Here is a 12,277-nt window from a genome sequence, read left to right on the forward strand (position 1 = left end):
GAACTTCATCTCCCCATTTTGTTTTGAAATATTCGCTTCATACTGTTAGTGTCGTTACTCCTCCTGCAAAGTATCTTCACGCCATAGTTATTGTCCTTTCTGTAGTTCCACGTATTCAACATATCGCCACATGCTTATGAGTCTCAACGTGACGTTCAGAGTTCCCATGCCAGTGAGATGCTAAAAACTACACACGTGTTTTGACTGGTTATTATGCTTATATCGACCTACGCGATTGCGCTAGCTACAGATTCGGGAATGTGAAAGTGCGTTGAAAATATTTTCCAAGAAAAACGAAACGAAAAAACAAATGATGGTGACACCTGAATTAGGCCATTAGGATCTACAAAAAAATGAAACTGCTGGCCCGATAAGAGTTTGACATGGGCGCCAGGCCTACGAGCAGGTGGTTATTTCGGACGCTCAAGTATTCAACTTACAAATAATATCTTGATTTATTGTTATTATTTTGAAAAACGTGAACTAATACTATTGTTGAGCAGCAGTACTGTCAACCTGTCACTGCCATCTTAAATTTGTAAGTTTGAATTTATGGTACGCTTCATATATCATTTAATGATATGAAACTGTAAAAATGAATTTGAGTTGATTTGAACACTGGGTGTGTTCTGGTTCAATGTCATAAGAAGCCGTGTTACTCTTTATTCCTTATTTTATGACATCAATAACTCACTGACTCACGATTTTGAGATACCAATAAATATATTTATTGATATGACAATTTAGATTATTAGATATCAAAAACAAATATTAAAAAATGAGTTATTGAATCGTAATTCGAAGTTAAGATATCAATGAATAATCTGTCGACATGACAAATGCGAAACGTATTATTTTATATTCGAAAATCTTTTTTTTACGACAGCAAAAGTTTCTTCTTGATACAACATGTCTGTCTAAGATGAGACACACGCCCAACCCCACCCACAAAAGTTATTCTAATACGAATACTTGCTAAATCTTTCAACTCTATCCGTACATTACCTTGAGTGGATGTAGAATATAGAGGTTTGGTTGTCCTTTAGCATATCATGTTCCAGGATCCCTGTGTAGGCTGAACAGAGTTCAAAAACTCCTGCGTTGTTTAACGTCGCTAAAACATAAAATCATTATAATTAATATATTAATCATATGTCATTAGGGTGGCGGACATCCCCGCCGCAAACAGGATCATCCTATTTCGGGAGGACGGATAGTATTTCATCGTCGCTAAAACATAAAATCATTATAATTAATATATTAATCATATGTCATTAGGGTGGCGGACATCCCCGCCGCAAACAGGATCATCCTATTTCGGGAGGACGGATAGTATTTCATCTGTACTACAACGATCTACAAGTAACTTTTGAGTGAGTGAGTATGGTTTTACGCCGCTTTTAGTAATATTCCAGCCATATCACGGCCAGGGACACCAGAAATGGGCTAAACAAAAATTGTTCCCATGTGGGGAATCGAACACGGGTCTTCGGCGTGACGAGCGAACGTTTAAACCACAAGCCTACCCCAACGCCCCGGGTCAATGGCGCATTCATTTCACCAGAAATGGGCTTAAGACATTGTACCCATGTGGGGAATCGAACCCGGGTCTTCGGCGTGACGAGCGAACGCTTTAACCACAAGCCTCTACCCCAGCGCCCCGATGACATGCCTCAACCAGGTCAGCGAACCTGACCACCCGATCCCGTTAGCCGCCTCTAACGACAAGCATAGTCGCCTTTTACGACAAGCAAGGGTTGCTAAAGACCTACCCTATCCCGGATCTTCAGGGGTCTTATCTGCCATGTAGCTATGATATGTATATGTGTGAAATCATTACTAATAAGATGCTAATTCCCATAGTTAATGTTCATGTATAAAGTGTATCCATTGTATTCCACATTTACTGTCAAACTGAACGAACAACTATAATTCCAGAATTGCAGTGAACAAGTTTCCAGTAACATTATTTTAAGATATTCCCCGAAAATTATTCGGACCTGATTTTACCCCAGACTTGTATAAATTGAATTATTAAACATATATCACTATCTTGAAACTATGAGACATGTGACTCACTTCGGGCAGAACATGAACACTAAGTAGAAGTTACCTGAAACGACATAGAAGTAGAAATATTTCAAATTAAATAATAATCTACTCACAGGCTACAAAATCCAATAGACTGGCCCCAAGTAAGTAAATAATATATTAAATACCACCCCCCACCACCACCCCACACACAACAAACATACAATTAAACTACGAAACAAGTACATAAATAAATAAATAAATAAATAAATAAATAAATAAATAACCAGTGTTAGAGTAAATACTCGCTGGCTCAAAATATTAACTGGAACATTGCGGCCGTTATTAACTGAAGTCTGCAATAACCTCTCAGACACCTTGGCTCCAAATTCGAACAAAATCAAAGCAGAGGTTCTGGAGATATCTCGCCAACAGTTTCCGGAGCCAAATACTTTGGCTGTCGCTTCGCACACAAACACGTTGGCGGGGGACAAACATCCCAGAGTGAATCATGTACAAACATTCTCCCATACAAATAGAAAGGCAGTAGATATAGCTAGCCTACCTACGTGCAGTGTGACGAGGTGTTACCTCCAGATACTACCAATGCATGCGGAGATGATTATTGACCACGATTGCCCCTTTCCGACTCGAGATAATTAATTCTTCAGGGCGTATTTTCAGCCTGGCGCTCTTATAGTTGCCTTTCACGGGAATTCCTTTTTACTATATATATATTAACTTAGCCAACACCCGCTCTCATTATGCATTGCAATGCCAAGGGCGTAACAATAGAAGTATCACACAGGCTGAGGAAAGGGATATTTCTCACTTTGATTCTACATCCTTAACAGATCGACCTCTGATGCTGTAATTAGCGAACAGACATGAGAAGATACAGCAAGCAATTTCCTTCCTGTCAATATGACTAACGGCACAGTCATGGTGGGGTTTTCCTTGCCAGTTTACGAAGCACAATGACTTATCCATCTTGATTAGGCATTGTTTGTTTGTTTGTTGTTTAACGCCGCACTCAGAAATATTCCAGATATATGACGGCGGTCTGTAAATAATCGAATCTGGACCAGTCATCAGTGATTGACATCATGAACATCGACCCACGCAAATGGGATACGATGACATGCATCAACCAAGTCAGCGAGCCTGACCACCTGATCCCGTTAGTCGCCACTTACTGATTAGACACTAGCGCCTTCGGCAACGGTATATAACTAAATATAGAATACTAAACGAGCTCCCGTGTAATACCAATTTTATGAAACGAGTGAATGGTATCTGACGAGCGACAGCGAGTCAGATACCACAACTATTTACGAGTTTCATAAAATTGGTTTTACACGGGAGCGAGTTTAGTATTTTATTTATTACTTGCCATTTATAACGTTTTTAGAATTATACTGTTGAGTATGAATAGGCTGACACCTACACGATCCACGGCATAGTCCAATTAAGTTTAACAGAATAATACTTCAAACACGTCAAAAGTTGAAACGTATGAATTTAATACCATACAACGGTCCATCTTTAGAATTCACAAAATTATCGTAGGGCTAAGACTATCGCAACTCACATAGCGTCGCCTTGTGGAACGGGCCTTGCACCTCAAAGTTTACAATAACGTCACAATACCCGATGACGCAATTTGTGGAATTTTGTTGCAAGATCCATCGGCGAAACAATGCCATGTGACGTCAGCCTAGCAACAAGGTTGCTGGGGTCATCGAGTGTGCATAAGTTCCTTTCAGTGATCTATCAACTCCACACGCAATGTCGTTGAATTAGCCAAGGGGTGTTGAGAGCTTTCAATATTTGTTCGTGAAACGTGTTCCGAGAGTACATAAGCACGCGTTTTGGTATTACACAATATGTAATACAGCTGTATGTTTATTAAACGGGTGATCTCTTCACGGGCAAGTAATAAAGGTCCGTATCATACAATCATGCTTTTAAACAGGTTCCCTTGACTTGGCAGGCGCAGACAATTAATAGTTTTATAAAACCTGACCATTACAAATTATGAGTACGAACCGTGGCAATACCGGGTTAGAATTGTTCCACAACAATGTTGGTCGTAAGAACACTTAATGGATCGGGTGGTCAGGCTCGGTGCCTTGGTTGATTGCGTGACTTCGTACCCCGACGGCGAAGATCGTGGCCCACATCCATCACTGGCTTTTCTGGTACAGACTCGAATATTTACATCCTCTCATATAGCTGGGTGCAGCGTTAAACAACGAACAAACAAAACATGTACAATAATAGCTTTGAAGTCAGGTTTAGTTTGAAGAAGATCGCCATGCAAATACATTTTCTCTGCAACGCAGATTAAAGGGAAACGCCGTCAATTGGCAGTCTCAGAAAGTTGGATTCATGTCTTTTTAACACTGGCTACCCCAGTATTCGGATGTTTATGAGTTTTGCACGTTAAAACCTTTAATTAAATAGAAACAATGCCCCAGTATCACAAAAGACACGACCTACAAGTTCTGGCGTAATAATAATGTGCTTAGAGTGAGTGAGTTGGGTTTAACGCCGCTTTTAACAGTATTCCAGTTATATCACGGCGTGTCAGCTTAATGTGGGAGGAAAGCCATGCAGGTCTCAGACGTTTACCACTTCGGTGAAACCCGCGAGCACGGGTATGGTGCTGACAAACCTAGAAACATAATCGGGGCGAACCGGGATTCGAACCCACAATCATAGGTTTCTGGCGTGCCCAAGGGACGCAACTCTGCACAGCGAATCGCGGCGCCTTAGACGACTGGGCCACCCGTGCCCCCTAATGTGCTTAGATATAATGCGCACCCTAAAGCATGCAGAGCTCCAGATAACCTTTTGAGCAATTGAGTTTTTACTCTAGGGTTTCTATTTTAATGGGTTATTACATTTGTCATTGGGTAACCAATATTCTTTCACTCATCTATTCATCATTCTATTGGTTTTTTTCCCACAATGAGTGAACATTTTAAGATTTTTTTAAAAATGAAATAATGTTTTAGATGTATATAACCGTTCTCAATATATAGGCTCGACTAAGTAAGTAAATTAGCTCGTAATTGTGTTTCTGAAATTAGCTCCTTTGTACGCATGCTGAAAAAGCTGTGTTTCAACATTTGAGTTTTTCATTTCATGCATGCGTTTCTGTACGCAAGTTAATTGAAAGTACTTGGGTTTTGAATGTGTTTTGTTGTTGTTGTTGGGTTTGTTGTTTGTTTGTTGTTGTTGTTGTTTGTTGTTGTTGGGTTTGTTGTTTTTTTGTGTTTTTTTGGGGGGTGGGGGGGTATTTTAGGTAATACGCTTCTTATCTGACTGCATGCTCAAACCGTCACATTATTACCCCGATCAATGGATCAGTATGCATTCGACTTTCATTGTGGGGAGGATATAACTTGTCCCAATGTGGGGAATATTCTCACCCAAACAACGGAGCAACATTGTGTAGATCGCAGGGTCTTAACGACAGCGGCCTCTATGGAGCGAGGCGACATGTGTCCTCGTGAATGTGTTTGCATCGAATCATGAAGCCAGACATGAAAAATGGAGCAGAGAGCTGTAAGGGGCAACCATTTGATTTTCAGGGTGATCGAGTGGATTTGGGGTTTAGATCAGCTTTTTTTTGTTTAGTTGCTCAACTATTAGATAAAAATGTATTAATTTATTTTTCATTTATTTATTTATTTATTTATTTATTTATTTATTTTATTTTATTTATTATTTGGGGGGTGGGGGTGGGGTGGGGAGTGGGAATGAATCCCGCCCAATCCCCCTGAAAATCGAATTGTTGCATGCCAACTCTCGTTGGTTTGTCAGACTGCCATGACCCAGCCCCCTGAGCTTAAAGTACTTCGTACCGAAACTTCACGCATTAGAAAGGTCCGGTACAGTAACAGCACGTGAGGATACCGGGTCAGAATAGATCCCCAGCAATATATGCTTGTCTCCCCGTGAGGATACCGGGTCAGAATAGGTCCCCAGCAATATATGCTTGTCTCCCCGTGAGGATACCGGGACAGAATAGGTCCCCAGCAATATATGCTTGTCTCCCCGTGAGGATACCGGGTCAGAATAGGTCCCCAGCAATATATGCTTGTCTCCCCGTGAGGATACCGGGTCAGAATAGGTCCCCAGCAATATATGCTTGTCTCCCCGTGAGGATACCGGGTCAGAATAGGTCCCCAGCAATATATGCTTGTCTCCCCGTGAGGATACCGGGTCAGAATAGGTCCCCAGCAATATATGCTTGTCTCCCCGTGAGGATACCGGGTCAGAATAGGTCCCCAGCAATATATGCTTGTCTCCCCTTGAGGATACCGGGTCAGAATAGGTCCCCAGCAATATATGCTTGTCTCCCCGTGAGGATACCGGGTCAGAATAGGTCCCCAGCAATATATGCTTGTCTCCCCGTGAGGATACCGGGTCAGAATAGGTCCCCAGCAATATATGCTTGTCTCCCCGTGAGGATACCGGGTCAGAATAGATCCCCAGCAATATATGCTTGTCTCCCCGTGAGGATACCGGGTCAGAATAGGTCCCCAGCAATATATGCTTGTCTCCCCGTGAGGATACCGGGTCAGAATAGGTCCCCAGCAATATATGCTTGTCTCCCCGTGAGGATACCGGGTCAGAATAGGTCCCCAGCAATATATGCTTGTCTCCCCGTGAGGATACCGGGTCAGAATAGGTCCCCAGCAATATATGCTTGTCTCCCCGTGAGGATACCGGGTCAGAATAGGTCCCCAGCAATATATGCTTGTCTCCCCGTGAGGATACCGGGTCAGAATAGGTCCCCAGCAATATATGCTTGTCTCCCCGTGAGGATACCGGGTCAGAATAGGTCCCCAGCAATATATGCTTGTCTCCCCGTGAGGATACCGGGTCAGAATAGGTCCCCAGCAATTCATTTTTGTCTCCCATGGGATACAGGATCAAAATAGATCCCCAGCAACCTATGTTTCGTCACGCAGTAAGGCGTTCCCGTTAGAATAGGTCCCCATGCGTGTGGTGCTAGGTGACCAATGGAATCAGGCGGTGATATCAGTGTCGATTATGTGTCATAGTATCCAGACTGCGTGTGGCGTTGCTCGTATCAATGCCTGGTTAACGGGTCATTACACAATCATGTACAGGCCCATTGTAAGACGGGTAACTCGGGTACCCGGGTCGGGTTGGTACTCAGTAGGACCCGGGTACCCACAGGACTACCCGGACCCGTGGTTAATCATGTGACATATTGTTTAATGACAAAAAATATCTAGAACTCTGGTTACACTACAAGTCACTAATGTTCGCATTTCTTTCTGACTATGCACCCATTCCTTCTGACTTTTCATATGGTTGAATAAAGATGTAACTTAAGTCAACTTCAGTGTATGCATGGCCAGATCGTTTAATACATGTATCAAAATACGTTTTGCAAGTGCTGTAGCAAAAAAATATATTCCCAATCGGATATTTTGTATCTCTTGAGACCTATATTGGGTACCCGGGTAGGGTCGGGTAATAGGGGTGTGGGTACCCGGGTAGTAAATTTGGACTCGTCCCAGCCCTAGCCCATTGATATAGTTGGATTATTACTCAGTGTTGTCTTAAGCACAATTCACCAACTAACTGATTCCTACCCTAGGTCCACATTTCTAACATACCTCCAATAGTTCGAAGGTCGTGAAAGCTCTTTGATGTTTGGATGACGTCACTGCCTGCAGAGTGACAGTAATATGCATACACAATCGAACCAAGGTGTGTCGAACTTGGATATGTCGAATTCCCGGTTGTATACTATTACAGATTTGCACCTGATATATTTACACTAGATCACTAGGGTAACTTTCGATAATTGAAAACAGGGAAATCTAGGATTATATAATATTGACGCCTAATTGGTACTGATATTCTCATGGATATGAGAGAATGACATATGCATATGCTACCTCGAAAATATTATCATATTTTACAGATATTTCGTCTACGAAGATGTGTGTGAACCTGTTGAAAACCAGACGACAGTGGACAAGGAGGGCGCAGACGACAGCGCAGACGACAGGCGGAAGCAACGCATGTACCTCTGAGATATTGGAGGGAGTGCAAATTCAATCTCCATACACCTCATGGAAAGAAATGCAAGCATAATCGAACAGTGTTGGACTAATTTATCAGTTGCATCGGTTTATAAACAGGATATACTCACAAAACCCCACTCGCAACCTGTGAAAAGTCGTCTGCGATCTGCAATGACATGGTTCTATTTTTAGTCACAGCGGGAAAACCGTGTCTGTCTAGCCAACACAATCTTAACAAAAACAATTGGGTTTCCCGTGTGATACTGCAGATATATTGTCAACTTTGTCGTTATTCTGAGTGAAAGAGGCTTGTAATGTTAGTTTTCAGAACATGGCATTTAAAGTTATGTCCATTGTGCTTACCAGTGACCTTTCGTCTTGATAACCAACAGTCGCACAATAACTAACAGTAGACATTGTCAATATATTTATCAGTGTCAACATCGCATTGAAGAATACAATTTCTGCACAAATATCTTTAAAATTAATATTTAAACGTATTCACATATATAAGTACAGCGAAATTATATTTGCTACACTGAAACTGAAAATGAATTGTTTGTCTCCGACGTACGCTTCATGCTTATGCAATTTAAGGGAGCTTGATGGACGGAGCCTCCCGTTGGGGATCCAGGTTAGAATAGGTCCCCAATTCTACCCATGCCTGTCGTAAGAGGCAACTAAATGTTCTAGGTGGACAGACTCATCGTATCGTGGCACATTGCTCATACTATCAATCACAGGTTTGTCTGGTCCAGACTTGATTGTTTACAAGCCGACGTCAATATTGCAAAGTGCGGCCTCAACCAACAAGCTTTTGATGAAGGATTGGTGAGTGGCTGCAGAGTAGGGTATGAACAAGTGTATATGAATTTAATGAACTTTGGGCAATATTCCAACCGCGCATGCTACGGTGGATAATGAAAACAATAAACTTCACACTTTGTATTCCTGTATAGCATCGAAGTCACCACTGCTCTCTCGTGTGCCCCATACTTTGCGGCGTTAAGGCGACTGTGCCAGACGTAAGAGGCGACTAACGGGAACGGGTGGTCAGGCTCGCTGCAAGTCATCGTATCCCAATTGCGTGGATCAATGCTCATGATGTCAATCACTGGACTGTCCGGTCCAGACTCGATTATTTATCTCAGCGGGGCTAGCGCTATAAAACCCGCATTAGTCCGAATTATTACAAGCACCCAATCATTGCCTTATTCGTTGTGGGTTTGAGAAAATTACATGGGGACATGGGTACATGGAGATGACTTTTAATACATAAATATTTAAACTGAATTGTGCCATATTCTCATTCCTGATTCTGAAGGTACCACACGCAAATTACAATTGTTTTATCTTCTGGGTTACACATGCGCCATGTTGAAAGTTATCTTGTTGTGTCCTGTACTAGATAGGATGAGGATGCGAGTAATTTCAATGCCAGATATAAATCAACTGTTGTGAAATAATTCCCCATCAGTAGGTATTCCGCGTTTGAATAGGTACCCAGCAATCTATGCTAATTGTAAGGGGATTGGGGCGGTCGGGTAGCCTAGTGGTTAAAGCGTTCGCTCGTCACGCCGAAGACCCGGGTTCGATTCGACCCGTGAGGATTCCGGGGTAGAATAGGTCTTCAGCAACCCATGCTTGCCGTAAAAGGTGACTATGCTTGTCGTAAGAGGCGACTAACGGGATCGGGTGGTCAGTTCGCTGACTTGGTTGATGCATGTCATCGATCCTAATTGCGTGGATTGATGTTCAATATATTAATCACTGGATTTTCTAGTCCAGAACCGATTATTTACAGACCTCCGTCATATAGCTTGAATATTGCTGAGTGCGGCGTTAAACAACAAACCAACCAACAACGGGGTTCGATTCCCGACATGGGTACAATGTGTGAAGCCCATTTCTGGTGTCCCCCGCCGTGATATTGCTGTAATATTGCTAAAAGCGGCGTACAACCATACTTATTCACTGTAAGGGGAGTGAGTGAGTTGGGTTTAACGTCGCTTTGTACAGTACTCCAATTATATCATGGCATGTCTGCTTAATGGGACACATGCCTCAGAAATCCACGACTACGGGTACGGCGCTGACAACTCTAAAACAGTCGGGGCGAAATGGGATTCGAACCCATGACCATAGGTTTCTGGCGTGCCCAAGGGACGCAACTCGACTTGCGGCGCCTTAGACGACAGGGATATCCGTGTCCCGAGTTGCAAGAGGCGACTGAATTGATCGGTGACCAAGCTTAATGTTGGTTGACTGCGTGTCATGGTACCCTTTAGCGTGGATCCTTGCTCATAATATCAATCATTGGACGACCCGTGAAGATCCGGAGTAGAATAGGTCTTCGTAAAAGGCGACTTATGGGATCAGGTGGTCAGGCTCGCTGACTTGGTTGATGCATTTCATCGCATCGTGGGTAGATGCTCATGATGTCAATCACTGGACTGTCCGGTCCAGACTCGATTATTTACAGACCGCCATCATAGAGCTAGAATAATGCTAAGTGCGGCGTTACCAACAAACAAACAAGCAAAGTTTACGACAAATATGTCAGTAATGTTCTATAAAGTTCTAAAGTATAGATACTCACATCTGTTGGGTTTTTTTCTAGAGCTCTTTATGATAATATCAATCACTGAACTGTCTGGTCCAGACGCCTTTATAGACAGACCAACATCATAAAGCTGACATACTTGAGTGCAACAAACATCATATACTCACTCCTCCTCTCCAAGCCTATACCACAAATCTGCCAGAAATGTTCTATCCAGACCTTAGGTATAGCAGCTACCTATTTCTGTTTTTCCGGTTTTTCTGTAAATCTTCACCAGTCACGTCTAGACATAAATTATGTAGGGAAATTCAAGGACCATCTACCCGTGACGGTCCGAGATATTGCTACATCGTGTCGCGTGCTATAAGTCACGTAGATTTTATTATGCAACTTCACTCTCGTATTTCAAAGTTAACAGCACTCTTTTCAAAATCTCTTTCATCAGTGACACCAACACGCTTGGAAGCACGTACAAGAACGCGTTCAAGAACAGGTACACGAACAGGCTGATGGAAATATATACAGTAAACTACGGTTATAACGAACTACGGTTATAACGAACTCAAAGGGGCCACTAATTTTAATTCGTTATAACCGTAGTTCGTTATAAGCATATGTACAACATCTATATAAAAAATGGACGGCACCAAGAAACAGTTCGTTATATCCGACAGTTCGTTATAAGCGTGTTCGTTATAAATGTTGTTTACTGTATGCAGAACTATATGAGAAATTATTCACATGAGGATAATTGCAGTCCTAAACATTCATGACTAGATTAGGAATTGAGTCATAAATTTTATGTTGTTTAGTAAAAGATACCTGAATTCCGTATCCAAAAATGGTTGTGTGACAATGAAAAGAAATACTCGCGAATGCTGTCAATATTTTTACAATAAGTATGTTCTCCTAAATATAATACCGACTTTCGTTTCCTGCAGGTGAAGCGCCCGTAAAAAATATTTACTGCTATGTTCGCATATGTGGATTTTCCAATTTTCACTGCGCAGTTGAAATAACAAGCATTCAGTGATGGTGACATAATCATTCCGAATTTATTCAGAGTTAATTCAGAGTTAATTCAGAGTTTATTCAGAGTTCATTCAGAAAGTATTGACTTTAGCATATGATTGCGAGGATAAATGTAACTTTGCTTACATCACAAAGATCCTTTGTAACTCACAGCGGAAAACATTCAACATTTCCTCTTGTGTGTGAACACGTCAGGGATATTAATACAAATAGCTATGTTAGAGAGTGACTTCACGCATCCTGGTCGTCCAAAGTTAGTCAAGGTGTAGACATTATAATTAATAACTTCTAAAATCGATATAGATCAAGTGGGCGGACAAACAGATTGTGTTTTCAGCGACATTGATCGCGTTATAATAACGTATAAATAAGGTCTTTAAATACTTTAATCAAACAGAGAAGTAAAATGCAAGAATAAATCACACATTAATAACAAAAAAATTTTTTTTTTTAAATAAACAGCGTTTTGGTAACAAAGTTTCAATTTCTTAATATACCTTTTTGTGTTGTTGTTGTTGACATTTTGAGACAAATGCACAGTTTTCCGTAAAGTAATACCACACTGCGGTAATCT

At 41.7% G+C, this 12,277-nt stretch overlaps 1 protein-coding gene across 1 annotated transcript in view; it reads right to left on the reverse strand.

The window, feature by feature from the left end:
- The window catches only part of LOC124135299, a 35,082-nt gene extending 26,714 nt beyond the window's left edge, over positions 1-8,368 (reverse strand). Inside the window, exons 1-2 of the mRNA XM_048398998.1 lie at positions 8,237-8,368; positions 1,006-1,114 (exon numbers count right to left, since the gene is read on the reverse strand). The gene's annotated coding sequence lies outside the window, so the exon portion shown is untranslated. The remainder of the gene's footprint in view (positions 1-1,005; positions 1,115-8,236) is intronic.
- Positions 8,369-12,277: the final 3,909 nt, after the last annotated feature.

Source organism: Haliotis rufescens, unplaced genomic scaffold (assembly GCF_023055435.1).
Source record: "Haliotis rufescens isolate VD_foot unplaced genomic scaffold, xgHalRufe1.0.p SCAF_19, whole genome shotgun sequence".
NCBI classification, from domain to species: Eukaryota; Metazoa; Mollusca; class Gastropoda; order Lepetellida; family Haliotidae; genus Haliotis; species Haliotis rufescens.